Source organism: Schistocerca americana, chromosome 1 (assembly GCF_021461395.2).
Source record: "Schistocerca americana isolate TAMUIC-IGC-003095 chromosome 1, iqSchAmer2.1, whole genome shotgun sequence".
Classification (NCBI taxonomy): Eukaryota; Metazoa; Arthropoda; class Insecta; order Orthoptera; family Acrididae; genus Schistocerca; species Schistocerca americana.
Window position 1 is genome coordinate 881,343,120 of NC_060119.1, and position 9,082 is coordinate 881,352,201.

Genomic DNA, 9,082 nt, shown 5'->3' on the forward strand with positions numbered 1-9,082 from the left:
AGAGAAAGTTGGTGATTGAAATTTCGTGAACAGATCTCGCCTCAAAGAAAACCGCCTTTGTTTCAGTGACTGCCACCCCAACTCGCGTATTACGTCAGTGACACTCACTCCTATTGCGCGATAACACGAAAAGAGCTGCCCTTCTTTGTACTTTTTCGTGGTCCTCCGTCAATCCTACCTGGTAAGGATCCCACACCGCGCAGCAATATTCCAGCAGACGGAGAAATGTAATGTAGACTGTCTCTTTAGTGGGTTTGTCGCATCATCTAAGTGTTCTGCCAACAAAGCGCAGTCTTTATTTCGCCTTCCCCACCATATTATCTATGTGGTCTTCCCAATTTCATGGCACGCAATCAGAGAGGGCCTTGGTATGCTCTTGTCGAAAACACTGCTACGTGTTTTGTAGGTATGTCCACAAAGCGTTGGCAGTGTTTGCAGGAGGACCAGAACGTACAAGTTGGCAGCTGAGCATTCCCTAGTCGTGTTCTATGGGTGATGTGTAAGGCAGGCATGCCACAGAAGTGTGGTACTCGTTGTTCTTCGATGAAGGCTTGCACGTCACTCCCCCCCCCCCCCCCCCCCACACGTGGCTGGACATTGTTGTGGGGAAATATTGCATGTGGGTCTGCCTGCAGGGAGGGCATTGCCTCGGCTGTAAGACGTCACTGATATGGCGGTAGCCGTTAAAATTGCCCTCAGTACGTAACGGCGCACTTGACTTTTGTACACCGTGTCGCTCAATGATACAGTCAGTTCGGTAACTGTCATAACGGTAGCGTCTAACATGCACGCTGCCAGTCTCTGTAGCACAAGTTGAAGCCACTCAGAACGCCAGTGATGGCGCTCACGTACCCATCGCACTCTGAGCCATTGATAACTTTCGGTCAGTGAAAGCCCACACAATGGCATGCGCATCACAGTTCATTCCTCGTAAAGGCGTCGAACCGTCGATGTACCCATGTCCACACTCGTTGCAGTGCTCCCACGTCAACTCAACTCTGCGGACAAGGCTGTTCTGTCAGACAAGATGGCGTTCGTCCCGCGCTGTGGTCACATCGTATGGTCCGGTATCAGCTCGTCACAGTGCAGCACCCTCTTCTACTCACTGGCTCCACATACGCTTCACTGTCTTAGCAATTTGCCCTGTACGAGCCCCCTTTGAACTTGCTCAGTGCTGATATCGCGCCCTTTGACATCGATCAGGCATGCCGGCACTTGCTTGCACATTTCCACTTCGTTTGGCTGCTCTCCCCACAGACTGATCTTGACGTAACAGTTACCTGCAGGGGCATACAAAAGAGGGCAGTGCTGACCTTACATATACTTCATCTCTCTGTAATCTTAATCACTTATAATGAATAAACTGTTCTACAAATGCTCTGACAGTGAAGTGATTCATACCATTCCTTCCGAGTACAGCAGTTTTCGCTAACAGTGGTCAACGTTGGAAAAAGCGTTTTCTAAATCTACAAAGGTAGGCTTCCAGAATGAGATTTTCACTCTGCAGCGGAGTGTGTGCTGATATGAAACTTCCTGGCAGATCAAAATTGGGTGCCGAATTGAGACTCGAACTCGGGACCTTTGCCTTTCGCGGGCAAGTGCTCTACCTTCTAAGCTACCCATCACGACTCACGCCCCGTCCTCACAGCTTTACTAATGGAAGTAAAACTATGAGGACGGGGCGTGAGTCGTGCTTGGGTAGCTCAGATTGTAGAGCACCTGCCCGCGAAAGGCAAAGGTTCCGAGTTCGAGTTTTAATCTTCCAGGAAGTTTCAAAGGTAGGCTTGTCTATCTCCAGGCTATACTCTACTAAAATTCGTAGGGTCAATTGTGCCTCTCGCGTTACCACACTTTTCTCCCACGGCTACTTCTACCTGCGGATTTGTTTCTTCTCCTGTACAACTGTTTCGTATTTCTGCACCGCGCAGCATTTTGCTGCTATTACTCAGACGTAAAACACTGCACTGAGCCACAGCGACATTTCAGAGGCGGTGATATCAGCGCGTAAGAAAGCGTGGCGTCACGGCACTCCCGGACGCGCTGTGCCGATCTCTTGAGGAGGCCGCGACAGGTGCGGTGTGGGAGGTGGGGGGGGGGGGGTGGGGGGTTGGAAGGGGGACTTGGGGGGGGGGAGGAGGGGAGGAGAGGTGGCCACGGGGGTCGGCGTTCTGCCCAGAACAGACCTGCCGTCTAACGGGACCATAGTCCCGACTGGCAGCACGCTGCAAAGCGCTGGCGAATGCAACGGCACGCACAGTAATATTCACAATAATATTCCAGACAAGCGATCGGCCGAATCGTGACAGCTGCGTCGTGAGGTGTTGTACAGTGTCTGGTATCCACGCAGTAATTAACCAAGCATTGCTTGATGGTGTTCAGTCTTGAGTGTTGATCTTGATTAGTTTCGGCTGCGTCCCGGAATAGGTCTGAATCCAAATCGCCTTTTCTCGTGGTCACTTATTAAAACTCCAACAAGAGAAGAAATCAGTGTTCTTCTAGTCTAACTACTACAAAAGGGCCTCGTCAACGTAATTAGTGTTACTTTCTCCAGTAAACAACTCACAGAAAGCAGAAAGTGGGTATGTGTCAAGGTTGGAACGTGGACATTCAACATCACACGCCTTTTGATCACAATGGAAACACGGCCAGTGGTAAAGCTTTTGAAGCACAGAGTATATAAGGGTTAGTTTCTTCATTCGCCGCAGCCATTGCTCATGTTCTCTCATTGGCGATCCTGTCAGTCCTTTCTTAATGTCTTCTGTATGTGCTATTACGCGCTGGGCAGGCATTCAAACGCAGAATAATGCGATAGCATGGATCAGAGTATGACAGCGTAAGTTGATTATTTCTTCAGTAGTGGGGCAGTCGAAGAGAAGCAATCTCAACATTTTAGCTTTATATTCTTCAATTTTTATAAAGTATCACAGTAAAGAGTAAATCTACGACCCAAATTCATGTAATAAATCACACATGATCTTAGTTTCCTCTGTCTAGAGGATACGGTGTGTCAAACACAGAGCTTGAACTCATATCGAATTTTCTCATGTTGAGAAATCAGAAGGAGCTATCTGTTTTACTTGGTAAAAACCTTTTAACTCCAACATCGCATAAATATTTCATTATTTACAACAACCTGTTTCGACAGGCATTGCTGCCATCTTCAGGTCTTCAAAAATTTTGTTATAAGACGGATTTATTTTCAGTTGGAACTTCACGCCACTAACCTGACAACTACGCATGAAGTTCATCAAAATGAACCCCTTTTTACAACAATTTTTTTAAGGCCTGAAGATGACGCCAGTGTCTGTCGAAACCGTTTGTTGTAAATAAAGAAATATTTATGCGATCTTGGCTTTATAAAATTTTTATCATATAGTATCCAACAACATGCACTTTACTCAGATTGATAATGAAAGACATTAAGCGGTTCGCAGTGTACAAAATCTAATAATAATCTAATGCAAATAGATTAACTTCAATTCAACAGTTCACATTTATTTCAGTAGAGCCAAATGCGTTACAAAAGTCGATAATGAAGCGTAGGATCAAACAGAGGCCACTATTTCACCTCGTCTAATATATTACAATGCGTTTCTTAGCCAATGGTTCACTCTCAGGTAATATTCACACGTAGTCTACCGCTTGCACATTGTTTGCTTTCGTTTCATCAACATACGTTCTTGCCTTTGTTATGGTAGATAATTGTGATTGTTCTAAGCTGGGCATTTTATGTAAGCGGAAATAGGTTCAGGTGTGCTCTGAAAAATAACTGTGTATCACGTAACGAAAAGAAAGCAGAGGTAGAACAATAGAAGCAAGAAAACAGTTCTCATTGGTATTGTCGTCTTATCGGACTGTGATGGAAGTAACAACTACCTAGGTGTAGGGGAAAGCAAAAAGCATTTATGTTTCAAGTTATTACAGCATCAGCCAATAAAGTATGGCCTTCAGAATATGTTCTTATTTTGCTAAAACACTTAGTGCTTTGAATACAAAAAGCCCAGAAATACAGAACAAAAATTTTTATACGGTAAACTTTTACAGCACATTTGATGATTGGTCAAAATAGTAAGAGGTTTAAAGATCCGGTATGGGACACAAAAAGAAGTGTATTGTCCGCATCGACGGTTGCTGTGCACAAGATAAGCGGGCTTTATGGTGTAAATATGTATCCACTGTCGGAGTCTACAGTGTGAAGCACTGCCTGCTGTCAAGTGGCGTGTCTCTTCCTCGTGCCTAGAGTCTGACGTGGCCTTCACAGCAGAAGACACAGGTAGCACACTCGCCGAGACAGTAGTCTCCAGAGAGTGCACTATTAGGTAACGCAGTCACTCATTTGACACTTACCTTGTCGATGGCGTAACAGTTGAAGCGTTGTGTCGGGCGACGGTAGTTGTCACATGTCAGACTCGTAGGCGAGACGAGACGCTCGGAGTTGGGCAGTGTCGGCCTGCTCCACAGCTACACTTTACATCACCAGCTCGACCGCAAGCCGGCAGCCTACTGGCGACTCCAGCGGCGGCGTTGGTGGCGGCGAGGGAGCAGCGGGCGCGCATGCGCAGTGCTCGGCCGCTGGAGTGCGCTGCCCAGCAGGAGGCCGTGGCGAGGGGGCGACAGTGGGCGCAGCCGCCGGCAGCCGTCAGGTGGGCGTGCCGAGCTCTTACGGAGTATAGCGCTGCTTCCGACAGCATAACCAAAGGCGAGACGGTAACCTCATTGCCCCTTAATTACTATTTCAGAATCGCTCTAAACATTACGTTACATAAAAACATTTCTCGGCAAATACACTTCTGGAAATTGAAATAAGAACACCGTGAATTCATTGTCCCAGGAAGGGGAAACTTTATTGACACATTCCTGGGGTCAGATACATCACATGATCACACTGACAGAACCACAGGCACATAGACACAGGCAACAGAGCATGCACAATGTCGGCACTAGTACAGTGTATATCCACCTTTCGCAGCAATGCAGGCTGCTATTCTCCCATGGAGACGATCGTAGAGATGCTGGATGTAGTCCTGTGGAACGGCTTGCCATGCCATTTCCACCTGGCGCCTCAGTTGGACCAGCGTTCGTGCTGGACGTGCAGACCGCGTGAGACGACGCTTCATCCAGTCCCAAACATGCTCAATGGGGGACAGATCCGGAGATCTTGCTGGCCAGGGTAGTTGACTTACACCTTCTAGAGCACGTTGGGTGGCACGGGATACATGCGGACGTGCATTGTCCTGTTGGAACAGCAAGTTCCCTTGCCGGTCTAGGAATGGTAGAACGATGGGTTCGATGACGGTTTGGATGTACCGTGCACTATTCAGTGTCCCCTCGACGATCACCAGTGGTGTACGGCCAGTGTAGGAGATCGCTCCCCACACCATGATGCCGGGTGTTAGCCCTGTGTGCCTCGGTCGTATGCAGTCCTGATTGTGGCGCTCACCTGCACGGCGCCAAACACGCATACGACCATCATTGGCACCAAGGCAGAAGCGACTCTCATCGCTGAAGACGACACGTCTCCATTCGTCCCTCCATTCACGCCTGTCGCGACACCACTGGAGGCGGGCTGCACGATGTTGGGGCGTGAGCGGAAGACGGCCTAACGGTGTGCGGGACCGTAGCCCAGCTTCATGGAGACGGTTGCGAATGGTCCTCGCCGATACCCCAGGAGCAACAGTGTCCCTAATTTGCTGGGAAGTGGCGGTGCGGTCCCCTACGGCACTGCGTAGGATCCTACGGTCTTGGCGTGCATCCGTGCGTCGCTGCGGTCCGGTCCCAGGTCGACGGGCACGTGCACCTTCCGCCGACCACTGGCGACAACATCGATGTACTGTGGAGACCTCACGCCCCACGTGTTGAGCAATTCGGCGGTACGTCCACCCGGCCTCCCGCATGCCCACTATACGCCCTCGCTCAAAGTCCGTCAACTGCACATACGATTCACGTCCACGCTGTCGCGGCATGCTACCAGTGTTAAAGACTGCGATGGAGCTCCGTATGCCACGGCAAACTGGCTGACACTGACGGCGGCGGTGCACAGATGCTGCGCAGCTAGCGCCATTCGACGGCCAACACCGCGGTTCCTGGTGTGTCCGCTGTGCCGTGCGTGTGATCATTGCTTGTACAGCCCTCTCGCAGTGTCCGGAGCAAGTATGGTGGGTCTGACACACCGGTGTCAATGTGTTCTTTTTTCCATTTCCAGGAGTGTACATTGCTGAAAAAAATAAATGCATCCTTTTAGAGGTTTCCAGTTTCTCTCAAGTTTTATTGTTGCAACAGTGCATATGGAGTAAATGAAGTGATTGTATTTACAGATTAATTGCACAAATGACTCTGAAGTACCAGGTATCGAACCATGGTGAAAAACCCATATTAGTACGTGGCGCAGCCTCCATGAGGGGTAATGCATGCACTGACTTTGACATCCAGTCGATCGTACACAAGGCGCATGTTGTCCTGGGATACGTTATGCCACACCAGATCGACCTGTCCACATGCAGGGTGTTACAAAAAGTTACGGCCAAACTTTCAGGGAACATTCCTCACACACAAATAAAGAAAAGATGTTATGTGGACACGTGTCCGGAAACGCTTAATTTCCAAGTTAGAGCTCGATTCACCGCCAGTTGGCCCAATTGAAGGAAGGTAATGTTGACTTCGGTGCTTGTGTTGCCATGCGACTCATTGCTCTACAGTACTAGCATCAAGCACATCAGTACGTAGCATCAACAGGTTAGTGTTCATCAGGAACGTGGTTTTGCAGTCAGTGCAATGTTTACAAATTCGGAGTTGACAGATGCCCATTTGATGTATGGATTAGCACGGGGCAAGAGCCGTGGCGCGGTACGTTTGTATCGAGACAGATTTCCAGAACGAAGGTGTGCCGACAGGAAGACGTTCGAAGCAATTGATCGGCGTCTTAGGGAGCACGAAACATTCCAATCTATGACTCGCGACTGGGGAAGACCTAGAACAACGAGGACACCTGCAATGAACGAGGTAATTCTTCGTGCAGTTCACGATAACCCTAATGTCAGCGTCAGAGAAGTTGTTGCTGTACAAGGTAACGTTGACCACGTCACTGTATGGACAGTGCTGCAGGAGAACCAGTTGTTTCCGTACCATGTACAGCGTGTGCAGGCACTATCAGCAGCTGATTGGCCTCCACGGTACACTTCTGCGAATGGTTCATCCAACAATGTGTCAATCCTCATTTCAGTGCAAATGTTCTCTTTACGGATGAGGCTTCATTCCAACGTGATCAAATTGTAAATTTTCACAATCAACATGTGTGGGCTGACGAGAATCCGCACGCAATTGTGCAATCACGTCATCAACACAGATTTTATGTGAACCTTTGGGCAGGCATTGTTGGTGATGTCTTGATTGGGCCCCATGTTCTTCCACCTACGCTCAATGGAGCACGTTATCATGATTTCATACGGGATAGTCTACCTGTGCTGCTAGAACATGTGCCTTTATAAGTACGACACAATATGTGGTTCATGCACGATGGAGCTCCTGCACACTTCAGTCGAAGTGTTCGTACGCTTCTCAACAACAGATTCGGTGACCGATGAATTGGTAGAGGCGGACCAATTCCATGGCCTCCACGCTCTCCTGACTTCAACCTTCTTGACTTTCATTTATGGGGGCATTTGAAAGCTCTTGTCTACGTAACCCCAGTACCAAATGTAGAGACTCTTCGTGCTCGTATTGTGGACGGCTGTGATACAATACGCCATTCTTCAGGGCTGCATCAGCGCATCAGGGATTCCATGCGACGGAGGGTGGATGCATGTATCCTCGCTACCGGAGGACATTTTGAACATTTCCTGTAACAAAGTGTTTGAAGTCACGCTGGTACGTTCTGTTGCTGTGTGTTTCCATTCAATGATTAATGTGATTTGAAGAGAAGTAATAAAATGAGCTCTAACATGGAAATTAAGCGTTTCCGGACACATGTCCACATAACATATTTTCTTTCTTTGTGTGTGAGGAATATTTCCTGAAAGTTTGGCAGTACCTTTTTGTAACACCCTGTATATCTGTTACAGTTGTTGCATGATGGGTGACCAGTAGTAAAGTTAGCTTTGAAAAGCGCGCCGCAGCGCGTAGCGTGAAGCAGTCGCCCTCCGTTTTCTGGCGGTGGCGCCGTTGTCGCAATTGAAGGCTTCGGTGTCTCCCTCTAGCGGGAAAGGGGAAAAGTGGGCTGTTCGCGTGGGTTTAAGAAGTGGCTGTATGGGCTCTCGTGGGGAGTTGGCAGTCGGGACATGAAGAAGCGACTTCTCTGCCGGTGCTAGAGGGACAGCACGCAGGCCGCGGCATCAGCGTAAGCGACGCGAGCAGCGGCTCCGTGGTATGGGGCGTTAACTGCTCGTCGCGAAAGGAATCTTCCTAAGCGTGGGTCCGCGAGTGGCCTAATCAGCAGTTCGGCCGTATGCTGTCGACCGGCGAGGAGGTTCTGAAAATCGGCGCGCCTTCCTGCGTCCGTTGAAGAGCATTTGGAGGTGCAGCGATGGTTCAGTCCTGGGAGTCGTAACGCTCCAGAAGTTGAGTATTGATTGTTAACAGATTTTATGAAGTTTAATTGAATTCAATTTACTTATTCTTGTTAATTATACCAGCCGTATATTTCGGGGGTTTCCCGCCATTCATTCTCGTCTGCCCACCCGCAGGAAGGTGGTAATATTAGAAAGGGTGGTCCGTTTGTCCCCTTTGAGGACGAAAGATGTATGGGGGGAGTCAGAATAAATCTGTGGTTCGGATTGCTTCTTTCCCCTCCCAGCTTACCTACGGGTTATTCGACTGTTAGCCTCTGCCATGTCTGTGAAAGTCTAAGGCACCAATGGCTGTACTGTTTAAAGGCACTAAGACTCGATGCTTACTCTCGCCTGCCGTAACTAGTATTACTAGACTCACTTGTAAAAGGTACTCTAAGAAAGAAGAAAAATTCCTTTTGCCTCGTGGTAAGAACTAGTCAACTGCATAACGAATTCCTGCTCATCTGGAAGCTGTAACTTAAGTAAATTTCTGTTTATGTATCTTTGGCTATAATCAAGCAAGGTTGTTAATGTACGCC

The 9,082-nt window shown here is 48.6% G+C and overlaps 1 protein-coding gene across 1 annotated transcript in view; it reads right to left on the minus strand.

The window, feature by feature from the left end:
- Positions 1–4,489, minus strand: part of LOC124614330 (cadherin-87A) — a 698,834-nt gene extending 694,345 nt beyond the window's left edge. The window contains exon 1 of the mRNA XM_047142934.1: positions 4,348–4,489. The gene's annotated coding sequence lies outside the window, so the exon portion shown is untranslated. The remainder of the gene's footprint in view (positions 1–4,347) is intronic.
- Positions 4,490–9,082: the final 4,593 nt, after the last annotated feature.